The sequence below is a fragment of the Schistocerca piceifrons genome, chromosome 3 (assembly GCF_021461385.2).
Source record: "Schistocerca piceifrons isolate TAMUIC-IGC-003096 chromosome 3, iqSchPice1.1, whole genome shotgun sequence".
In the NCBI taxonomy this organism is placed as follows: Eukaryota; Metazoa; Arthropoda; class Insecta; order Orthoptera; family Acrididae; genus Schistocerca; species Schistocerca piceifrons.
In genome coordinates this window covers 863,522,984-863,547,102 of record NC_060140.1, presented here as the reverse complement: position 1 = coordinate 863,547,102, position 24,119 = coordinate 863,522,984, and the positions used below count along the sequence as shown (strand labels likewise).

The following is a 24,119-nucleotide window of genomic DNA, read 5'->3' as shown; positions in this document are numbered from 1 at the left end:
GAAATTAAAAATAATGATGAAAACGTAAAAAATGTCAGAAACAAAAAGGAAAATATGACTAATATTTGTTAAACAGTTGTGCAGAATGAACGACAACAGGCGAAGTAATCAGAGCTTCTGGTACCTCTGCGATAAGAAGTTAACAAGAATCAGATCCATGAAGCTAAAAAGAAGATGCAACAGTGTCCAATATAAAAGAATAAGAAGTAGCAGAGAGAAACCTTTTCAGGAGGAAAGTATTAGAATCAAACAGATTCCAAGGGTAGAAGACGTAAAAGAATAGCTGTGAAATGATCTAAAGAAAAATAGACGTCGCGAAGAGATTAAGCAATATTGGAGAAAGAAGAAGCAGTTGATACTGGAACTTGGTCCCTAGCTGGCCAGAACAAGAACAAATCTGTCTTTCGAAATACCCACATTGTAAAAGCAACACTTTTCCGTTGTTGCACCGGAGCAAATATGAAAGATATAGAAAGAGATGAGCGCATTATTGAAAAATAACAGAAGTTAGATTCCACGTCAAATATGCGGAAGAAATTGCCTTTCTTCCAGCAAAGCAGTTTATCAAGCCAGGCGTTAGAACGGAAAGTCTCGCGTAACGGGAAATAGGCGAAAGTCATTCTAGGATAGGATGCACAGACCTATGTCACTCTCGTCAAGGATGAGAGCAGATTCAGTCTGAGTTGTGATTCTGGTACCGTCATATGGCGTGAGATGGGAAAACGTAATGCACACAGGAACATTGCCGAACATCATCGTACTGGTGATCCAGGTGCTGTGGTGTGTGGAGGCATAATGTTGCGTGGGTGTACCGACCTCCAAATCTTTCAGCACGCCACATCCATTGGTCAATGTTATTGTGACGCTGCACTCCTTCTCCCGGTACGTCTTTTCAGGGGTGAATACTTTTTTTTTTTTATGTCAGTGCACGACCGCACCAAACAGCGCTGGTGGAGGAGCTCTTAGAAGAAAAGAATATTCGGCAAATGGACTGACCCGCCCGTTCTCTCGACTTAATTCTCATCCAGGACGTGTGGGATGCTTTGGGGGGACGTATTGTAGCACGTCCATGTGCACAACGACGTTCTGGCGGTTGTCAACCACGCTGGTGTCGAAATGGCATGCCAGCCACGAGAACTCCTTACCGACCTTGTGGCAAGCATTGGAGCACGTTGCAAAGAACCAAGGCCCGCCTCAGTGTTGTCCATGGGATCATTATGAGTCGGTGTGACTTTAGTGTAATAACTTTTTTATATATATATTTTTTTGGCTTAACTGCTAAGGTCATCAGTTCCTAAGCTTACACACTACTTAACCTAAATTATTCTAAGGACAAACACGCACACCCATGCCCGAGGGAGGACTCGAACCTCCGCCGGGACCAGCCGCGCAGTCCATGACTGCAGCGGCTGAGACCGCTCGGCTAATCCCGCGCGGCGGTGTAATAACTGCCTTGAATAAAAGTGTCATTTCCGGTCGTCTTTGGCGTAATGATTTCAGTTACCATATGTACTGTACTGTAGAAGCTCTTTTTGCGTATGGTTGAGTTTCATCGAACGATGTAACTTGGATGTGACATATCATACGAAAGTTACTTCCGTCCTTAAGTTTCACACACTATTTAAATCATGTAGTGAACAACAAGGAAAGCTGTTCGAAAATGATGGTGTTGTATATGGCAAAGTCACAAACCAAGAAAATTGCAGGGTGTGACATTTGACCAACAACCAATTACTCTTCGATTAAACCATCGACGAGTAGGGTTCAACGTCACTTCGGCGAGGAGTTCAATGGAGATGGCAAACATGTTCAGATTGTGTAAAGATGGGGAGAAGAAATCGACCGCTCCCTTCTCAAACGAATAATCCCGCCATTTGCCTTAAATGGTTTATCAAAACCACGGAAACCTAAATCTGGATGATCAGACTGAGATACTCCAGAATGCGAGTCAAGCATCGTAACAACTGGGTCACTTAATGTGGTAAAATGTGCGGGAGGAAGTGGCCGGATCGATCAAAACAAGAATGACCACATGAAACTAGTGGCAGGAAATGCAAACGTCAGGCTCATTCACTGGAAGAATTCTAAGGAAATGTAATGCATCTACGAAAGAAGTGGCTTACAAAACACACCTGCGGTCGATTGTCTGTGAATGGGATCCTTACCAGCGAGGATTACTAGAATATTCAGGGAATATCCGTCGAAGAGCCGTTCGTTTCATTAGGGTTTCGTTTAGTAGGCCGAAATAGTTAGAGAGACGCTCGACTAAACGCAGTGACAGATAGTGCTGAAGAGGTATCCTGCCTCATTGAGAAGGGGTACGTTACAAGAAGATCGAGGAAATACGGTACTTCAATTCACATATATCTCATGGAAAGATCACGATGGGAAAATCAGAGAAATCTGAACTCATACAAAGGTTTACCGGAAGTCGTTCTTATCACGATTGGAACAGGAAAGGGGCGTCATGACTGGCGCATCAGCAAAGCTCCGCCGCACACAGTTCGGTGCTTGCTTGCGGAGTGCGGTAGTAAATAGTTAGGCACTGTAGTTTAGTAAATAATACACAGTATGTATTTACGGAGTATTGGAACGGCTATTCCGTTAGACCGAAGGCTACACCCGTCGCTGTTCTAAAAGAGGGGTAGCGGAAGTCATGTTCGGTGTACCTCAAAGGCAGCGAAACCTCAATGCTAACGGGATATAAGGCGTCGTTCTTAATGGGCATGCATTAGCGTCAAGTGTGCCTCAAAGAAAGTGTGTTACTGCAACATAGTGATGACGCCACTGAGGACGGGAAGGTAACATCGTTATAAAATTGTCAAGCAGTACAGGATCCTCATCCACATCAGTATCCCGCGGATCACGATGAAGTGCATTCCAGAGGGTACTTTTTATTGGATGAAACGAAGTGTCGTGTGACGAGGGCCTCCCGTCGGTTAGACCATTCGCCTGGTGCAAATCTTTCGATTTGACGCCACTTCGGCGACTTGCGCGTCGATGGGGATGAAATGATGATGAGTAGGACAACACAACACCCAGTCCCTGAGCGGAGAAAATCTCCGACCCAGCCGGGAATCGAACCCGGGCCCTTTGGATTGACAGTCTGACCACTCAGCTACCGGGGGCGGACTTTTATTGGATGAGGTTATAAGAATCTGTGTAAGTTGACGCTCGACATAAATAAATATAATGAAATGCACCTGTTTGAGTAAACAATCTCCTCACTGGCGATCATCATTATAGTACTTTCTGCTTATTCATACCGCAAACTGAAACAGTTTTTCACTAGAAGCGCTTCGTTTTTATTGACGAATGGTTATACTTTAAACATAATCGGATACATAGTATAGGGTGTTTCAAAAAGAATGTGCGGATTTGGAAAACACATTTATTAACTGCAAGACATCGAAATGTGGAACTTGGGACACACAAGTTTAGACTACAGATGTTCAATATGTTCTCCACCAGCGACATGAGCAATATCAAATCGATACTCGATTTCCTCCCATATATTCGAGTGAGCATGTCCATCCTCGAGGATGTTAGGCAGCACGGGTCTGCTTCTTTATGTCTTCTGGGTTCTGTGGTAGTACCGATGCATAGGCCTAGACGTTGTCCTCAGTGGAACCACACGGGAAGAAGTCACAGCGTGTTAAATCCGGTGACCGTGGAGGCCAGCTGAGGAACGCTACGTCGCCGGCTGTTTGGTCCAATGGATCTGTACAGTTTCATTCATATAATCACGCATTTGGCGCCTCCGGCGAGGGGGTGTCGCACCTTGTCGAAAACTGAAGTTATCCCTGTTCAACTTGGGAAACAAGCAGTTTTGTAACATAGCTAGATACTGCGGGCCGTTAACAGTTTTACCACCAAAGAAGAATGGGCCGTAAACAGTTGAATGGGATATTGCACAAAACACGCTGACTGTGGTTGAATCTCGTACATGTTCAGTGTGTGCATGTAGCTTCTGTAGGCCCTAAATTCGAACATTGTGTTTGTTTACTTTACGCTACGAAAGTCGTTTCATCACTGAATACGATGCGTTGGGCGAAAGTGTTATCATTGTCAATAACATTCTGAAGCTTGCCAGGAAATGCCACACGTTTGCGTTTGTCGTCATGACGTACAGATTGTGAGAGCTGCAACTTGCATGGTTTCATAACCAACCGAAGTCTCAGAACGCGCTAAACTGTTGCTGTAGTCAATTGTAACTCCCGACTGGTACGATGAGTTGATTTTGTAGGACTACGTTGGAACGCGGTTTGAAATCGTGTGACATTTTCGCCGGAAACACGATGTTCGCCCATTTCCTTCCCCATTCTCCCTAATCCGAGCTTTTGCTCCGTCTCTAATGGCCTCGTCGTCGACGAGACCTTAAACACTAATCTCCTCCTGCATATGAAGCTGGTTACTGCATTCAAGTTTCGGTCTCCCTCTACAATTTTGATCCACTAAATTACCCTCCATTACCAAACTGGCTAGTCTTCGGTGTTGAAGGATGTGTCCTATCTAGCTATCCTTTCGTTTAGTCAAAGTTGCGCCATAAATTCGTTTTCCCCCTGATTCTAATCAGCACATCCTCATTATCGAACGGAACAACAGGTTTACTGTTACCAGTCACTGTTTATATACATCCATAAAGCGTTACAAAGGTTTAAACTTTCGCCATCAGGTGGATTTATAAGTGTTAATACGACTTTTGTATGTGTGGTATTACGACTTTTGTTACCCCAAAATCACAACACAATACAGACATGTCGTATTAACACATATAAATCCGCCTGATGATGAAGGTTTGAACTTCTGAAACCAATTGTGGGTGTAAATAAACAGTGATTGGTAGCAGTAAACTTGTTGTTTCACTCGATATCAAAAAAATGTTCAAATGTATGTGAAATCTTATGGGACTTAACTGCTAAGGTCATCAGTCCCTAAGATTACACACTACTTAACGTAAATTATCCTAAGGACAAACACTCACACACACACACACACACACACCCATGCCCGAGGGAGGACTCGAACCTCCGTCGGGACCAGTACTCGATATCAGTAACAGTCACGGTAAAGCCTAAGCTAAAATGTTCACATTTGGACATCCCCTTTAGTCATCCATCAATTGTTCAGCGTCTTAGTAATTGTATTTTTCACCGTCCACGTTTCATTTCAAAGTAAAGCTATAGTCCAGACAAATACCGTCAGAAAAGACTTCCGAAAAAAAATTATATCTGATGTGTACGTTTTCTTATTCAAGAAAGTCTATTTTGCTATTCCCAACATATATTTTATACTCGCTTTACCTCTGCCATCCTCAGTTATTACTGAAGCGTCTCATTTCCTGATCTAATTTTCCGACCTCGATTACCAACTTTGTAAAATTATTATTTAGTTTCATCGTTCAAATGGCTCTGAGCACTATGGGACGCAACTGCTGAGGTCATTAGTCCCCTAGAACTTAGAACTAGTTAAACCTAACTAACCTAAGGACATCACAAACATCCATGCCCGAGGCAGGATTCGAACCTGCGAGCGTAGCGGTCTTGCGGCTCCAGACTGCAGCGCCTTTAACCGCACGGCCACTTCAGCCGGCTAGTTTCATCGTATTTCTTTTCAAGACACTGTCCATTCCATTCAGTAGACTTTCCAAATCCTTTTCTTAGAGAATAACAAATTCATTATCAACCATTAAAGTTTTTATTTCTCGCATGGGACATATGAAGGGGTATATTAGCAAAGTAAACTCTTATTCGTATTTTATTCTCAGTATAAATTATTATTATAGTGGAGACAGCGCAACCCTTGTTTCTGTACAAGATACTGAACGCGATACTGTCAAGAAAACTTTGCATCTTACTTCTGCGTTAAGGAGTTAATAATGCTGGAAACTTTGCCGATTATTCCATCGCCCGGTGATAATGGCTTTCATTCCTTTTTTGACGTGTGCTCGTATGGGCGGACGGCTGGCCGCAAAAGGCAAGGATCCGGGTTCGAGTCCCCGAGAGATGGCGCTGATTAGGATCTCCGCCGCCTGGTTTATATGCGGGGATAGAGGCGGTAATTACCGCGTGGAATGCGAGGGACTGGCCAGTGCGGACGGAGAGGTGGAGAATGGCCGGCGGAGGAACACAGGCCTGCGATGGGCTGGCACGGGATGGCTCGCGATTTGCAGGCAGCGGGCAGATGCCGGACAGAGCCCCGCGCTGAATATTCATGCCGCGGCCGGCGCAGCCGCCGGCGCGCGTTGTCTTCCCCTCCCCTCCCCACCCCTTCTCCAGCAACCGGCTCCCCTCCCCCACACGCGGCCATGTATCGGGCGTTCATTAGCCGGCCAGCGCCAGGGATGGCCAAGAGACACACGCATTCCAGCAGGGCCTGGAGATGGGCGTCAATAGATCGCGAGAGTGCAGTGTGTGTGTGTGTGTGTGTGTGTGTGTGTCTGTGTTTAGTTGACAAAGTGAGAAGTGGAGCGCCCGTGCCGTCACAACGAATTAGTAGCGAAGTTATCATTACGCTGCACGCCAAACCGGTAGCAGCGAATGGTGTCCACCAGAGTCCATTGTCTTCCGCAGACTGGAAATCAAGTCACTGACGCAATTGCACTCGGACCTAGATTCCGTAAAGCAGTCTTCGAGTTACCACACGTCGACGAAGAGCTGTAAGAATTCTGTGACGTCACCACCGCGTGGAAGAGGCATTTCCATGCGTGAAACACAAGTGCTGCGATATTCCTGCAACATGCTACGAAAGGTTGAACCAATAAGAGGCAAGAACGCTGTCTGAGTCACAAGCAGAACTTGTGACACACCACATTGCTTTTGTCCTTTCCAGGAGATGCCCATATTTGATGGGTCTCACATTAGAAGTTACATCCTATAAATATATGATGTTTATAAGCATCAGCACAATGAGCGTCTCTCGAAAACGCATTGTTGTTAGTGCGATTTATTGTAACACATCTTGTGGTGTCACCGCCAGACACCACACTTGCTAGATGGTAGCCTTTAAATCGGCCGCGGTCCGTTAGTATACGTCGGACCCGCATGTCGCCACTGTCAGGATTGCAGACCGAGCGCCACCACACGGCAGGTCTAGAGAGACGTACTGGCACTCGCCCCAGTTGTACAGCCGACGTTCATAGCGATGGTTCACTGACAAATACGCTCTCATTTGCCGAGACGATAGTTAGCATAGCCTTCAGCTACATTTGCTACGACCTAGCAAGGCGCCGTATTCAATTGATAATTAATATTATGAAGCATGTACCGTAACGAGAGATGTTCTACAATTGTGGATTAAAGTTAAGTATTATATCAACTACATACTTTATTTGCAATTCTCAAGATATTGTCCTGTTCCAGACCTCACGCCAGTCAGCGTGTAATTAAACGCGTGCATTTCGGCCTCCTCTAGAAAAACAGTGTTGGCTCCTCTGCCAACACTACACATCTGTGGTTAAGGAATTTTCATATTTACTCATTTTCGTGTCGTGACTTGCGCGTCATGAAAGTACGCCGTTTCAGGACAATAGCACATTGAATATTGAACAAAAAAAAAATGGCTCTAAGCACTATGGGACTTAACATCTAAGGTTATCAGTCCCCTACTTAAATCTAACCAACCTAATGACATCATACACATCCATGCCCGAGGCAGGATTCGAACCTGCGACCGTAGTAGCCTCGTCGTACGGGACTGAAGCGTCTAGAACCGCTCGGCCAACGCAGCCGGCGAATATTCAACAAAGACGCGTCATTCTTGGTAGGATTTGTTACAATTAAGCCAGTTAAGAACACGTCAGCGATTAAAGCTTTCAGAATACTGTAGCTCAAATACTTAGCCGTGTGCTGTAGGAGTTAAGCACAGCATAGGTGGTTGGGGCGCTGAATTACGTAACATAGTGTAGCGGCTTCGTGTCTGCTGTATGTAGTTTTCTTTCTGTTTTCTTTTTCCACCTACGCGTTTTCTGAAAGGTTGTGCGACATTCTTATTCCATTAATAGAAATATTTTCTGTAATATTCGATGTTATGCAAATATAAGTGCACTGTCCCTAAAGACTGAATTTATCAGATTTTGCGAAGAATTATAATCTAATTAGCCGATAAACCCGTCATTGTTCGGGTATTCTATTTGCCAATTTTCTATTAGAAACGGAAACAAAAGCTGGACAGTGTTTGTAGTGAGGTATCGAAAACGTTTCATTTCCAAGTGTTCCTGAGACACCTATGAAATTACGAAACAGTCGTCCAAAGAAATATGCATAATGTGCAAATGATTAAGTACAGTACCCAGATTAAGAAACTCGGTCCTGGACAGCTTCTGAACGCGGCACGGGGCTGCTTCGCGTGTCTGCAACGCGACTTTGTAAAAGTATCTATGGCAACGCCTTTCCATAGCTATACGGACGGCTATGATTTTCACCTACAGCCGTTTGCGACTCGCAGTTGAAAGCAGACAAAAGCATTGCAGATGCCAGGTATTTCCATAAGCCGATATGACTATAGGTGCGTCTTAGTAGTGAAGAATAAATGAATTAAAACTTCACGCATGATGCGGCACTCTTTCACGTATCTGAGTGGTTATGACATCGTATCTCTTGACCTATGTGTCCTACATGACATACCTATGTAGGTATATTCAGCTACTTATGTGGATACTGTTAGCGAAATATGTTGGGAATAGAATTATTAGTAAAGAAATACTAAATTTAAACGCCAAGCATGAGGCAACAGTTTTTCACTCATCTGAGTGTTTATGACGTATTGTCTTGTGAACTTGAGGCCCACGAGAAACACACGCTGCGGCGCGTATGTCACGAATTTGTAATTGCGTGTTTACGTACAAATGAGAATTGCATCTTTTATTGTGAACATGCTAGCTTGTTTATTAGTCCCACAACGATCGAAAGTCCATATGCCTACTAATAATTTGTTACGGCTGTACTGGGTATAGCAAAATTTTGTCAGTTGGATGAAGCACAACACCTTGTATAAAATGAGGACTGTAGAGACTAAACGCTACAAACGAGCTGTTATACCATTTATGCAGGGCATAGATCTTAAATTATAGCCACTGCATAGTTGCGTATTTTCTTGTTGTATTAGTAATCAGTAAGACTCTATAAAGGCGTACTTCAGTAGAGTTAACACGATTAGAAACGCATTTCGTCTGCTGAGCTGAGCGAGCGAGCTAGCCCACGCCTACACTCGTGACGTACGCGCCGCGGCCTGTCTTTCTCGTACACCTCGCCTGAACTGTGTGTGGTGTCATGATATATTTTCGTAACTGCATTTTGCGACATATGTGGATAACGTCTGCGAAGTTAATTGCGGATAAAATTAATAGCACAGAAGTATTAGATTTAAATGTTATGCATAGTACGGCAGTTGCTCATGCATCTCATTGTTTATGACGTCATTGATTCTCACCCCAACAGCCGTTGTTGCGTTTGCGAACCAATTAAAACCGACAACGGCCGCTGGAGAGCGCTGAGAGCGCAAACCACGTTAACCAGCTCGTCCCGTTTGTCGAAGGCACTGTCTCTTGTGACGTCGTACGTCCCGTCTGCGACTACGTCAACGTTAGCTGCCACTTCCCGTGGGACGACGGCTATAGGGTCTCGTATAATGATAATATTAGGAGAAGAAAAAGTGTAGTCGTTAAAAATTTTCTTTTCGTCGTTCCGATTTTTGTTTTTTTAAGTTGTAGTTGTGGTGACGTACAGCGATTCTCTGAGTTTACTGATCCAAAGATATCCACAGCTCATACCGAACTAAAACTGATACTTTGATGTGTAGTCTGAGCCACCGAGCTCTAACGCGATTTAGTACTGAAGCACAAAGACAGAAACAACTGCGCCAGTACTTGTGGAGCAGCTATTGTTACGTGTTCGGTTACCAGCGAGTGACTAACGTTAAGCGTTGCGAGGAAGAGAGAGCCATAGGTGAGTGTGCGTGACTGTTGGGTTCGGCGTGAGCCCGGGGCCCTTGGGCAGCAGGCCGGCCGCATTAGCATGGGCGACTCGCGCTGGTATTGGCGCTGTCCGGGGAACGGGGAACGCGTTATGCAAATACGGCGGGCAGAAGCGCGCGCTTTCAAGTCGCCGCTGCCCGCCCCTGTGACGGCGGCTGCCCGCGGGGCAGACAACGCGACAGCAGGTAGACTGGCGAGCGGCGAATCAGGTGCGCGGCGCAGCAGTAGCCGCAGTCTAGAGGCCTCGCTGCAATGCCAACAGGCTGCTGCTGCTCCCCAGGAAAACCACGCGGTGGTACCTTCGTCTCCAGACACCCACAAGGTGGGGAGGTAACGAAATGAAACTCCACGGACTGAGAGATTACACTGGCCTATTAAAAAAGAAAAAGTGCTATTTTGTCTAAAACTGACATGGTGAGACCGTGGCTGTGTACAATTAATGTAGGTTAATTCTTACAACGAAGAAGACAGCAACCAGCCACTATTAATACTGCTATTTATTTAGGTAAATAGCGCCGTTACCGGTTTCTACATCTACATCTATACTCCGCGAGCCACCTTACGGTGTGTGGCGGAGGGTACTTATTGTACCACTATCTGATCCCCCCTTCCCTGTTCCATTCACGAATTGTGCGTGGGAAGAACGACTGCTTGTAAGTCTCCGTATTTGCTCTAATTTCTCGGATCTTTTCGTTGTGATCATTACGCGAGATATATGTGGGCGGTAGTAATATGTTGCCCATCTCTTCCCGGAATGTGCTCTCTCGTAATTTCGATAATAAACCTCTCCGTATTGCGTAACGTATTTCGAACTTGTCAGTTCATCATCAGACGGCTGTTCACATGATTTGCAAGATACACTTTACATTATCGTCCGTTTTCGATTTTTATTCTTCCACTGTGGCGAAATATTTTTGGTGTGTTGGTGCCCTACGGTAGACAACAGTGTTAGAAGCGCCCTATGTGAAAATAACTAACCTCCAAACGATGAAATATAGAGTAAATAAATATGTGAGGTTAAGTGATTATCGTACTTACATCGAAAATTCCGCGCGAATTAGTTGCGAAGCTGCTGGATTGTGTTTTTCGAAAAATACAATCCTGCAACTTCGCAACTAAATCGTGCGGAATTTTCGACGTAAGTACGATAACCACTCAACAGGTGAAGAGCATGATCATCGTTTTCTTTGATAATAAGGGAATTGTGAACAAAGAATTCGTCCCACCCAACCAAACAGTGAATTCCGCGTACTACTTTAACGTTTTGAGACGGCTCCGTGAAAACGTGCGGCGACGACGGCCCGAACTTTGGCGTCAAGGGAACTGGCTGCTGCGTCACGACAACGCGCCCTGTCACACGTCCTTGTTCACCAGGACCTTTTTGGCAAAAAAACAACATGGCGGTTGTACCCCACCCACCGTACTCGCCAGCTTTGGCACCTTGCGACTTCGCGCTATTCCCAAAACTGAAACTCAAGTAGAAAGGCCGTCGGTTCGACACTCTAGAGGGGATTTAAGAAGCATCACTAGTAGTGATAAACACCGTCAAAAAACAGGGTCTCCAGAAAACGTTTGACCAGTGACGGAAAAGCTGGGACTGGTGTGTACGTGCAGATGGGAACTATTTCGAGGGTGATGGTGACCGCTAGTCCAAAGGTAAGGTTTTCCCAACAGATGGCAGCATCAGTCCCGAAAATTTTTGATAGTACCTCGTTTGCCCTACCAAGCCTGGTAACAATATTAAACACAAACACGACTAATCCCCTCCGGCGGCGGTTTTAAGTGCTACTCCTATAATTGACCTTTCGCTACTTGAGAAAGTTCCCATGAAAAACGAGTGATCCTAAGACCATGAAATATTGTGGAAGAGAAAAAACGAATAAACCATTGAAAGAAACACATTCTGTTTTCCACAGAACAGGGTAACGTTTGTTAATCACGTATCATGTTTCTTTTTTACAAACGTTGCTCAGTGTGACGACTATCTACATCCACGACAGCCTGGAACCGGACCAGAGATAACATTTTGCTACTGTTCGAAGCACTTATCGAACGGTGGTCCATGGAATGTTCAGCTGTAGTGACACAGTTCGTGCACTGTTCGGAAGTCACACATTGCGTGCAGCATTCTCAGCCATCGCAACAGTAGCTTCTTGACCAATTTGTGGCGCAGTTGGCCGTCGGCCTGTCCCAGGCAATTCCGAAATCTCCAGTTAATTTGATCTTCCGAAACACGTTCTGACAACATCGGTGCGGATTGAGGATCTCTCCTTATTCCTTTAATGAACCACACTCGCGAAGTGCAGCAACACTATTGCTGTTTTGAGAAAGCAGCTTTACGAGTAAAATCCTGCTTACTTCGTCCACGCTCATGTTGACCGACCGTCTGCAACTACGATGCACAGCGAAGCTTCTGTTTCAATCCAGCATCGCCGTACCAGTACCGGCGCCTGACACTAACACCATTCACAACGCAAATCGTGCAGCTCACTGTCTGAACATCGTTTCTATAAAATTGAGCACCTATACGGTAAATGGTTTTCCGCCTACACTTCTCTAAGTAGTGAAAATTTAATTATAACGGCTCTGTACATACCAGCGAAAATACATTGGCATCCTGGGGGTTTCACTTTTTTGCCGGACAGTGTAGCTATCTAGCAGGGATCACAGTGGAACTTCTGGATGAAAATTAAATAAAAATGGAAAAATTAAATGTTAGCCGACACAGTACAGTTTCTGATCCATTGATAATAATCATAAAACTTGGATGAAAAAATACATCTAGGAAAGTGACCCTGTTATTACCATTAATAAAATGGGCTTGTTAATATTTTGTTTCTTGTCTTAGCTTTGGCCAACGGTTCAACGAATGATACTAACTAACTTAAGAGTAACTACTATCAGTTTAGATGTAGACCAATTTTTTGAAATTTTATGGAAATAAAAGCAACTGACAATTACTTTACTTACAAGTCTGCAGCTGGTAAACCTAAATCGTTTATTTTTTATTGCAGCTGACATTTTTAAGTGTATTGTTTATAAGTAATACATATAATTAAATTAGCTGCCCAAGCGGCAACACAGAAATTACGTTCCCAATGTGGGGCTAGCAAGTTGCCCTGCACATGAAATGGCACCCAATGCGAGACTAACAAATCACTACAATACTTAAACTGTAAGTAGGCTGTTTAGGCTTTTATATTGGTAACGCCATGTAGCACTCTATATGAAAATCACTGACTGTGCTGTGTGAAGGCTGTGGTTGGTTTGCATTGTTGGAGTAATATTCGCCATTCTAGCGTTGGGCAGTTGGCTGTTGACAGCGCGTAGCGTTGCGCAGTTGGAGGTGAGCCGCCAGCAGTGGTGGATGTGGGGAAGAGAGAAATGGCGGAGTGTTGAGAGCGGATGATCTGGACGTGCGTCCATCAGAGACAGTAAATTTGTAAGAATGGATGTCATGAACTGCTATATATATTGTGACTTTTGAACACTATTAAGGTAAATACATTGTTTGTTCTCTATCAAAATCTTTCATTTGCTAACTATGCATATCAGTAGTTAGTGCCTTCAGTAGTTTGAATCTTTTTATTTAGCTGGCAGTAGTGGCGCTCGCTGTATTGCAGTAGCTTGAGTAACGAAGATTTTTGTGAGGTAAGTGATTTGTGAAAGGTATAGGTTAGTGTTATTCAGGGCCATTCTTTTGTAGGGATTTTTGAAAGTCAGATTACGTTGCGCTAAAAATATTGTGTGTCAGTTTAAACACAGTCATGTATAATTTTTCTAAGGGGACGTTACAAAACTAAAAGCAAAAGCGAAGGACTTATCTACTTGCACCACAGATCCAATTCTGCTTTCACGTAACAATTATGTAACTACAATCGTACTAGTACCTTGACAGTCACAGTTTGCAAATTTTTCCTCAGTTGGTAGAATATGTCAAATTAATTGACTAACAGCCAGAATGATCTACTAACGTGTGACTATGCATTTAAATATCATAGCTGTTATCATCAGATTATTGTCACCTTCATTTGAACCGCATAAATAGCGCTAGTTCCATCTCAGTGATGCCATTATGATTATCGCAGGACACATTGTTTCTCAGCGCTAGAAGCGCCCACACAGAATTTGAGACTTTTATTTTTGTTGGGAGAACTGTAAACGTTCGACGGAGCAATGGAGAAGAAAATAATATGGGCAGTCAAGAACTACAGCAAACAAAACAGGATGTAATATTAGATATAGTAGTTAGACAGAGGCGAGCAGGTAACAAGACTGGAACAGGTGGAAGAAAACGCCAAACGAGACGCAAGAGAGATGGTTCTAAAGAAAACAGATGAAGCCTGAGTGTGTGCAGACGCACTTAGCCATCAAACGCAGTGCATTCTGCCGTAAAGATAACGATACATCTCAGAATAATGCAAATGCAGAGGCTGTGTAGTTCGTATCTCGAAATGCGTTATGTCGTGTCAATAGATTATTGTGGCTGTTAATGCGATTAATTTGTTTCTGTCATTGTACTTTTAGACAGTCATAGTTGGACTGCTATGGAAATGTCTCCTACTGCGATTACGTTTGCGAAAAATTGCGCTGCAAACGATAACGTGCGTTACATTAGCGTTTTCTCTTCTCAAGAGTCTTCAAAATGTCGTTAGAAGGAGTATACCATTCAATTGAGAAAAAGCCTCCCTCGGCATCTCGAAAGATAAAAGCGCTAATTCTTAGGTGCACAGCTTCGAGTGCCACCATATCTCGAAAAGATGGTGAAATATTTGTACCATCCATGTCGCCCGGTTCCACCAGTGTTCGTAGAGGACACTGGAATGTTTCCGGTACTCAGCTTTTTACCTGAGGACGATGACATCCGTAGAATATCAAGGAATTTGATTTGAAGCAACTAACAAATCGAGAAAGCTGGAGATTCTTCTACCTAAGAGTGTCACAGACATTTCTGTGCAACCATGGGGCTACTTCTACACTCATGCTCATAAATTAAGGATAATGCTGATACATGGTGAAACAACGCTCTGGTGGGCGGTTTGCGGGTTTAAATCAGCTCGGGGTATGACCATGTGGTGCATTTGACCTGCGGTCGTCGCACAGTGCCGCTGGCAGCAGACCACATACACAGAGGTGTGTTGGTGCTTTTCAGAGTACGGTGCAGCGAGTAAGTGTGCAGACGTTTTCAGACGTGCTAATGGTAACTGTGTGTTGAAAATGGCTCAAAGAACACATATTGATGACGTTATGAGGGGTAGAATACTAGGGCGACTGGAGGCTGGTCAAACAGCAGGTCATAGCACTGGCCCTCCGTGTGCCACAAAGTGTGACCTCAAAATTAGGGCAACGATTCCAGCAGACAGGAAACGTATCCAGGCGTCCACAGTGTACAACACCACAAGAAGACCTATGTCTCAGCATCAGTGCCCGCAGACGTCCACGGAGTACTGTTGGTAGCCTTGCTCGGGACCTTACCGCAGCCACTGGAACAGTTGCCTGCAGACACACAATCTACAGACGACTGAATAGACATGGTTTATTCGCCCGGAAACCTGCAAGGTGCATTCCACTGACCACTAGTCACAGGAGATCCCGTAAAGCCTGGTGTCAAGAACACAGTACATGGTCATTGGAACAGTGGTTCCAGGTTATGTTCACGGACGAGTCCAGGTATAGTCTGAGCAGTGAGTCTCGGCAGGTTTTCATCTGGCGTGAACCAGGAATCAGATACCAATCCCTTAATGTCCTTGAAAGTGACCTGTATGGAGTTATTTAAAGGAAATAGGAAGCCCCGGATCACTGGTGATGGACAAGCTTGTGATTGTTTTACAGTTTTAATTTGACTCAAAACAGACTTTATTATAATCTTCAATCCGGACATTTGCCCTCTTACTGATGCAAGATACAAATCTTCACTTTGATTGAATTACATAAACACGAATAAAAATCATATTATTTTGCGCCCACAACCAAAGTCATAGATAGTAGCACGGTGAATAATCAATCACAAACAATCATTCTTGTTTAACCATATCTCAAGAGACCTATAACACTATACACAGCCACATAATACCACAACTTCATAAAGAACAAAGAGATCTTAAAGCTTAATAAAACTGAACTGCCCACATAAAGGTCCACAGTGAAACATGCTTATACTAAAAATACAAAGTGGGCCAACCAAGGTCGCAAACCTTGCACACAGGAAAAATAACTAGTTGCACGTTCATTAAAGAAACACAGATGATTGACGTAAGTGTTAAATAAGAAGGTCTAATAATAACTCAACCAATTAAATGACTTACAGAAACGCCAATATTAACAAGATGGCCTCACTTAATTAACGGACATAATGACTCAGAATGATTCCCAAACTGCACTTAACTTTAGAGAACAGCGTTAAGGCCCATAGCAGTGTTTGGAAGCAATAGCGCTACGGCCGGCAGCTAATACGAGCGTTCACTCCACACGGCTTGTGCACAGGCTCACATAGCAGGTGGTATATATTTATATATAGTCCGACCGGCCCCACAATGAGCGGTCCTAACAAGAATCCATAACCGCGCCGACGCCAGGGAACGAGCAGTCTTAACAAATGTCCTGCAGCACAAATAGATTGCATTGAAAACAAGATCAAATCACAGCCACACTGGAATATATAATAAGCACGCCCCCCAAATTCTTAAGGAGCAATACTCTAACATTACCCGTCTCCCAGTAAAATAGCAGGAAACTTAGAGATCACTTGCAGTTGCCTTAAGGCACTTTCAACATTAAAGAAACATACCAAATGCTCCCGTGACAAATGATCACACCGTTAACTCTACGGCTGCCGGGCACGTACAGAACCGCAGCCAGTCCCAAAGTGGACAATATGTCCTAAAACAAGTTAAAATTTTCATGAAAACCACTTAAAACACACACTCCACGGCTGATCAAGACGGAATAAGGAACATCAGCCTCCTTAAAATAGCCACTGTGGAACCACGTTCAGAATCGTCTCCGGCAGCTACCCATGCCACAATAAGTTTCAACACTCTTCTTAATTTAACACAGAATAAAAGTCATACGTAACTTGGAGATTGTAAATTAAGAGCTTGAGACGACGAACCCACCACAATTTTGACCGTCAAGGCGCCCAATGATCGACACCGTACATCCGGCGCGCGCCAGAAGACAAGGGCGGCGAGCACGGCGAGGCCAATCATGCACCACGGTTAGGGACGCGGGCTTGTTTTCAACACAAGTTGGCTCGTTGAACGCCGACCGGAGACTTCCTCGTCACACGTTCACCCGGAAAACCCGCCGGGGGAGCAGTCAAAGATAGCAGGACAGCCGAATATCGATATCAGCGATGCAAGTCGAACACCCTAGCGCCAGCCGCCACTGCTCATATAGAGTAACACTTCAACATCTGAACTGCTGCCTAGGGAGAAATAATGACAAATTGCTTGCTCTTGTCACATGTACTTGAAGATACTATACTACCTCAAAACATATGGTTTGTGAAAGTCACAATTATGTCTGCAAATGACGTAAATATTAATGTAAATGTTGTTCGGTACAGCGTCCTCAGTCACCAGTAAAAATATCTGCATTTATACCGGTTACACCCTTTACATGACACTGAAGATGATATCCAAATACCAGTTTGGTAATTAAATATTTTGTCATCCAGCTCATGAGCTCATGGTGTGCTGCGAGATGACTTTTAACAACGTTTGTATGATTATGTTATTCAGATTGGCGAGAGTTGCATCGAAAACTTACTGTAAACATATTAAGTAAGAATGTAGTTGGGTAAATAGCTGGACAGCTGCAGGCCACGTAAAAATTAAAAATAATTTTAAAAAATGGTTCAAATGGCTCTGAGCACTATGGGACTTAACTTCTGAGGTCATCAGTCCCCTAGAACTTAGAACTATTTAAACCTAAGGACATCACACACACCCATGCCCGAGGCAGGATTCGAACCTGCGGTCGTAGCGGTCACGCGGTTCCAGACTGTAGCGCCGAGAACCGCTCGGTCACCCCGGCCGGCAAAAATAATTAAAAGAAAGGGCGATTACTCTATATGCAGTACGAAGAAGGTATCTGTTCTTTCGGACATGCCCGACCATGCAGCGCTGTAGAATGAAATAATTAAATGAAGACCCTACGTTGTCGACGGGCGTTGATATGCATCAAAGGGGAGAGTTGAAAAGGTGTGCCCCGACCGGGACTCGAACCCGGGACCTCCTGCGTATATGGCAGACGCTCTATCCATCTGAGCCACCAAGAGCACAGAGAATAGTGCGACTGCAGGGACTTATCCCTGGCACACTCCCCGTGAGACCCACATTCCCAACTTAATGTCCACACACTACTTCGTAGTGCCCCTGCCCATTACACTCATTACTCGCGGCAGACAATCTTACCAAATCCCGTAAGAGTTCGGGCACAAACTATATGAAGATGGTATGGGTTCTTTCGGACACTTGACCTTCTTCTTCTGTGCTGGAGGCACACTGATTGCCCGAACTCTTACAGAACTCGGTAACATTGTCTGCCGTGAGTAATGGGCAGGGGCACTACGAATGTAGTGTGTGGAAATTAAGTTGGGAATTTGGGTCTCACGGCGAGCGTGCAAGGGATAAATTCCTGCAGTCGCACTATTCTCTGTGCTCTTGGTGGCTCAGATGGATAGAGCGTCTGCCATGTAAGCAGGAGGTCCCACGTTCGAGTCCCGGTCGGGGCATACATTTTCAACTGTCCCCGTTGATGAGCATCAACGCCTGTCGATAGCGTAGGGTCTTGACTTAATTATCATTTGATTATATGCAGAGTTTATCGACTAATCGATCTCAAAGTTACTGGATACAGAGAAATCTTTAAAAGAAACCATATAGACGTCTGCCTTCACCAGCTTAGTGAACTCACAGGAGACTTGATTCTGAACCACTGGCAGGATATTGGACTGCTGTGCTCGAAATACGAGTGGCAACGTCTTTGTTGTTGTCGCGGCATCTGCCTCGCTTATACACAAGTGGCTATTAAAATTGCTACACCACGAAGATGACGTGATACAGACGCGAAATTTAACCGACAGGAAGAAGATGCTGTGATATGCAAATGATTAGCTTTTCAGAGCATTCAACCAAGGTTCGCGCCGGAGGCGACACCTACAATGTGCTGACATGAGGGAAGTTTCCAACCGATTTCTCATACACAAACAGCAGTTGACCGGCGTTGCCAGGTGAAATGTTTTTGTGATGTCTCGTGTAAGGAGGAAAAATGTGTAACATCACGTTTCCGACTTTGATAAAGGTCGGATTTTAAGCTATCGCGATTTCGGTTTATCGTATCGCGACATTGCTGCTCGCGTTGGGCGAGATCCAATGAGTGTCAGCAGAATATGGAATCGGTGGGTTCAGGAGGGTAATACGGAACGCCGTGCTGGATCCCAACGGCCTCGTATCACTAGCAGGCCAGATGACAGGCATCTTATCCGCCTGGCTGTAACGGATCGTGAAGCCTCGTCTCGATCCCTGAGTCAACAGATGGGGCCGTTTGCAAGACAACAACCATCTGCACGAACAGTTCGACGACGTTTGCAGCAGCATGGACTATCGGTTCGGATACCATGGCTGCGGTTACCCTTGACGCTGCATCACAGACAGGAGCGCCTGCGATGGTGTACTCAACGACGAACCTGGGTGCACCAACTCCAAAACGTCGTATTTCGGATGAATACAGGTTCTGTTTACAGCATCATGATGGTCGCATCCGTATTTGGCGTCATCGCCGTGAACGCACATTGGAAGCGTGTATTCGTCATCGCCATACTGGCGTATCACCCGACGTGGTGGTATAGGGTGCCATTGGTTACACGTCTCGGTTACCTCTTGCTCGCATTGACGGCACTTTGAACATTGGACGTTACATTTGAGATGTGTTACGACCCGTGGCTCTACCCTTCATTCGATCCCTGCGAAACCCTACATTTCAGCAGGATAATGCACGACCGCATGTTGCAGGTCCTGTACGGGCCTTTCTGGATACAGAAAATGTTCGACTGCTGTCCTGGCCAGCACATTCTCCAGATCTCTCACCGATTGAAAACGTCTGGTCAATGGTGGCCGAACAACTGGCTCGTCACAATACGCCAGTCACTACTCTTGGTGAACTGTGGTATCGTGTTGAAGCTGCATGGGCAGCTGTATCTGTACACGCCATCCAAGCTCTGTTTGACTCAATGCCCAGGCGTATCAAGGCCGTTATTACGGCCAGAGGTGGTTGTTCTGGCTACTGATTTCTCAGGATCTTGCACCCAAATTGAGTGAAAATGTAATCACATGTCAGTTCTAGTATAATATATTCATCCAATGAATACCCGTTTATCATCTGCATTTCTTCTTGGTGTAGCCATTTTAATGGCCAGTAGTGTAATTAACAAGCGAGCGAAAATATTTTATCCTATACTTCATTCGCATAAATTCATTTAATATGTTAAACTAAGTTTATATTGTCTATGACCAGTGTATTAATAAAATAAGGAATTCGAATTAAGGAAAATCTTAATCTATCCTCGTGGCTCTGAATTGTAAACCGAATACAGGCCCAGCGTATGTACACAGTCCATTCCGCTGGGCTGTCAGCTTGCCTGTAGAAGCGTGTGTGATGTGTTGTTTGCGCTCGTCTTATTAAACTCCTGCTGCGGGTGCCGGTGCTGGCTGTTTGCTGGCCAAATAAATTAGAAAGCAGCCAGTGAACAAGGCTGCCGCCTGGGCAGAAGGCACTACGCACGTACAGTTCCGTCCACCGCGACCTTAGGTCGGCCCGGCACGATCCGCAAACAAGTCGAGCAGCAGGCGACAGGGGTACTGCTCTGACCTTGCCCGCCTTTAAAAATTACTGCGTTGTGAGCATGCCTCCAATACTGCGCAGTCAGTCACCCTCTTCTGTTATCCTCCCACACTTAGGTGACAAGTCATAGGGTACAGACATGCACTTGTAGAGTGGTAGTGTCACGTACACAAGATATAAAAGGAGAGTGTATCGGCGGAGCCGTCATTTGTACTCAGGTGATTCATGTGAAAAGGTGTCGACGTGATTAACAGACTTTTGATTGCGCAATGGTGGCTATAGGTACATTCATGGGATACTCACTTTCAGATATCGTTAGGGAATTCATTATTCCAAGATCCACAATATCAAGAGCGTGCCGGGAGTAAAAAATTTCAGGGATTACCTCTCACCACGGATAACACAGTGGCCGTCGGTCTTGATTACGAGCGAGAATAGTGGCATTTGCGTAGAGTTGTTAGCAATAACAGACAAGCAACACTGCTTGAAATAGCAGGAGCAATCAACGTGGGACGTACAACGAACGTATCCATTAGGACAGAGCGGCGAAATTTGGCGTTAATTGGACTATGGCAGCAGACGACCGACGCTAGTGCCTTTGCTAGTAACATGCCATCGCCTGCAGCGCCTCTCCTGACATCGGGACCATATCGGTTGGATCCTAGACGACTGGAAAACCGTAGCCTGGTTATATGAGTCCCGTTTATGGGTGCTAAGAGGTGATGGTAGGGCTCGAGTTTGGCGCAAACCCCCTGAAACCATGGACTCAAGTTGTGAGAAGGCACTGCGCAAGCTGGTGGTGGCTCCATAAAGGTGTCGGCTGGAATGGAATGGGCTGGGCCCTCTGGTCCCACTGAACTGATCGTTGACTGGAATGTTTATGCTTGGTTGCTTGAAGACCATTTGCAGCCATTCATGGACTTCATGTTCCCAAAAAACGATGGAATTTTTATGGATGACAGTGCACCATGTTACCGGGCCACAATTGTCTACGACTGGTTTGAAGAACGTTCTGGACAGTTCGATGATGATGATGATGATGATGTTTGGTTTGTGGGACGCTCAATTGCTTGGTTATCAGCGGCCGTACAAATTCCCAACCTTTGCTCAATCCAATCTCGGCACTTTCTTGAACAAAGATGAAGTAATGAGGACAACACAAACAGTCATCTCGAGACAGGTGAAAATCCCTGACCTCGCCGAGAATCGAACCCGGGACCCTGAACAGTTCGAGCGAATGATTTAGCCATCCGGATCACCCGACATGAGTCCCATCGAACTTTTATGGGATATAATCGGACTACCCAGGCAGCATGGCTTATGACTTTTTCAGGGGACGTCCAACAACCTGTGGAGTCCATGCCAAGTCGATTTGCTGCACTACGCGGGGCGAAAAGGAGGTCCTACACGAGATTAGGCGGTATCCCACGACGTCCCATTACATGCTTCGAACCCCCTGGCTCTTCTTCAAGTAGATGTACACAGCTGGCCATTAAAATTGTAACACCAGGGAGCATAGCAAATAAACCAACTATTACTTAGCGTACATACTGGGTGGTTACAATTAAAGTGCAGCTACTCAAAGAGTTCCAGTGCGGGCTGTAATTATCGTATGGCAGCGAAACTTGTTAGACGTTCTAATGCATTCACGCGGAACCGATATACGCTACAAAAAAAATTAGTTCCAATTTTGACCACCAGATGCAAAACTGGCGCAGTGAATACAAGAAAGACGTATAGAAATGTTTCCGTTTGTAATGAATTAGGAGTGATACGCGGACAGAGAAGGTCAAATTAGCGAGCAATGCATGCTGATGATTTTATTACTAACACCCGCTTACACGATTTGCTCAATATGAGCACTGCAGAGATCGACGAGATACTGTACAGCACCAGATCTGCACCTGGTGCCCAAAATAGGAACTAATTTTTTTCAGCGTAAATCGGTCCACACTAACCCATCAGCATACCTGCAAAGTTTCACTGCCATACCATAATTACAGTCCACAGGGGACCTCCGTGAGTAACTTATAAAATAACCACCCGGTATAAAGTATGAAGGAGGAATACATGATTAAATTTGTAGGTCATTTGGCGACCTACACAGTACAAAATTTAGTATACAGAGCTGAAACACCTGACAGCAACAATGGCTGTAACCATGCAACTCATCGATTCGAACTGATCTCGGATAACAGAAACGAGTACGTCGTTTTATGCTGATTTTAGTCTGTACCAGGGTTCATCAAGCACAGCGCCTGGAGACAAGTGTCTCGGCATCCCATGACCAAACGTTTTCGGTGGATACGAGATCTGGAGAATGTGCTAGCTAGAGCACAAGTGAATATTCTCTGTATCAACGTTTGTTACGACGAAAACGGGCAGCAGGGGACAGGGTCTTTCAATAAATAACCCTATGTCTTTTTACAGCCTTTAATAATCACAGGAATACTTCCTCAATTTTGACGTTCCTTTTACACGTGTGCGAAGTTTTGAACAGTTTCGACAGAGCAAGTGTCAGACCCACCATACTTGCTCCGGACACTGCGAGAGGGCTGTACAAGCAATGATCACACGCACTCCTGGAAATGGAAAAAAGAACACATTGACACCGGTGTGTCAGACCCACCATACTTGCTCCGGACACTGCGAGAGGGCTGTACAAGCAATGATCACACGCACGGTACAGCGGACACACCAGGAACCGCGGTGTTGGCCGTCGAATGGCGCTAGCTGCGCAGCATTTGTACACCGCCGCCGTCAGTGTCAGCCAGTTTGCCGTGGCATACGGAGCTCCATCGCAGTCTTTAACACTGGTAGCATGCCGCGACAGCGTGGACGTGAACCGTATGTGCAGTTGACGGACTTTGAGCGAGGGCGTATAGTGGGCATGCGGGAGGCCGGGTGGACGTACCGCCGAATTGCTCAACACGTGGGGCGTGAGGTCTCCACAGTACATCGATGTTGTCGCCAGTGGTCGGCGGAAGGTGCACGTGCCCGTCGACCTGGGACCGGACCGCAGCGACGCACGGATGCACGCCAAGACCGTAGGATCCTACGCAGTGCCGTAGGGGACCGCACCGCCACTTCCCAGCAAATTAGGGACACTGTTGCTCCTGGGGTATCGGCGAGGACCATTCGCAACCGTCTCCATGAAGCTGGGCTACGGTCCCGCACACCGGTCGGCCGTCTTCCGCTCACGCCCCAACATCGTGCAGCCCGCCTCCAGTGGCGTCGCGACAGGCGTGAATGGAGGGACGAATGGAGACGTGTCGTCTTCAGCGATGAGAGTCGCTTCTGC

The 24,119-nt window shown here is 45.4% G+C and overlaps 1 protein-coding gene and 1 non-coding gene across 2 annotated transcripts in view; one reads left to right on the top strand and one right to left on the bottom strand.

The window, feature by feature from the left end:
* LOC124789467 (BMP and activin membrane-bound inhibitor homolog) overlaps positions 1-24,119 on the top strand; it is a 260,960-nt gene that overhangs the window by 142,352 nt on the left and 94,489 nt on the right. The window lies entirely within an intron of this gene.
* On the bottom strand, positions 18,181-18,255 carry Trnai-uau. Its single transcript has one exon. It is a non-coding gene; the product is annotated as a tRNA-Ile (tRNA).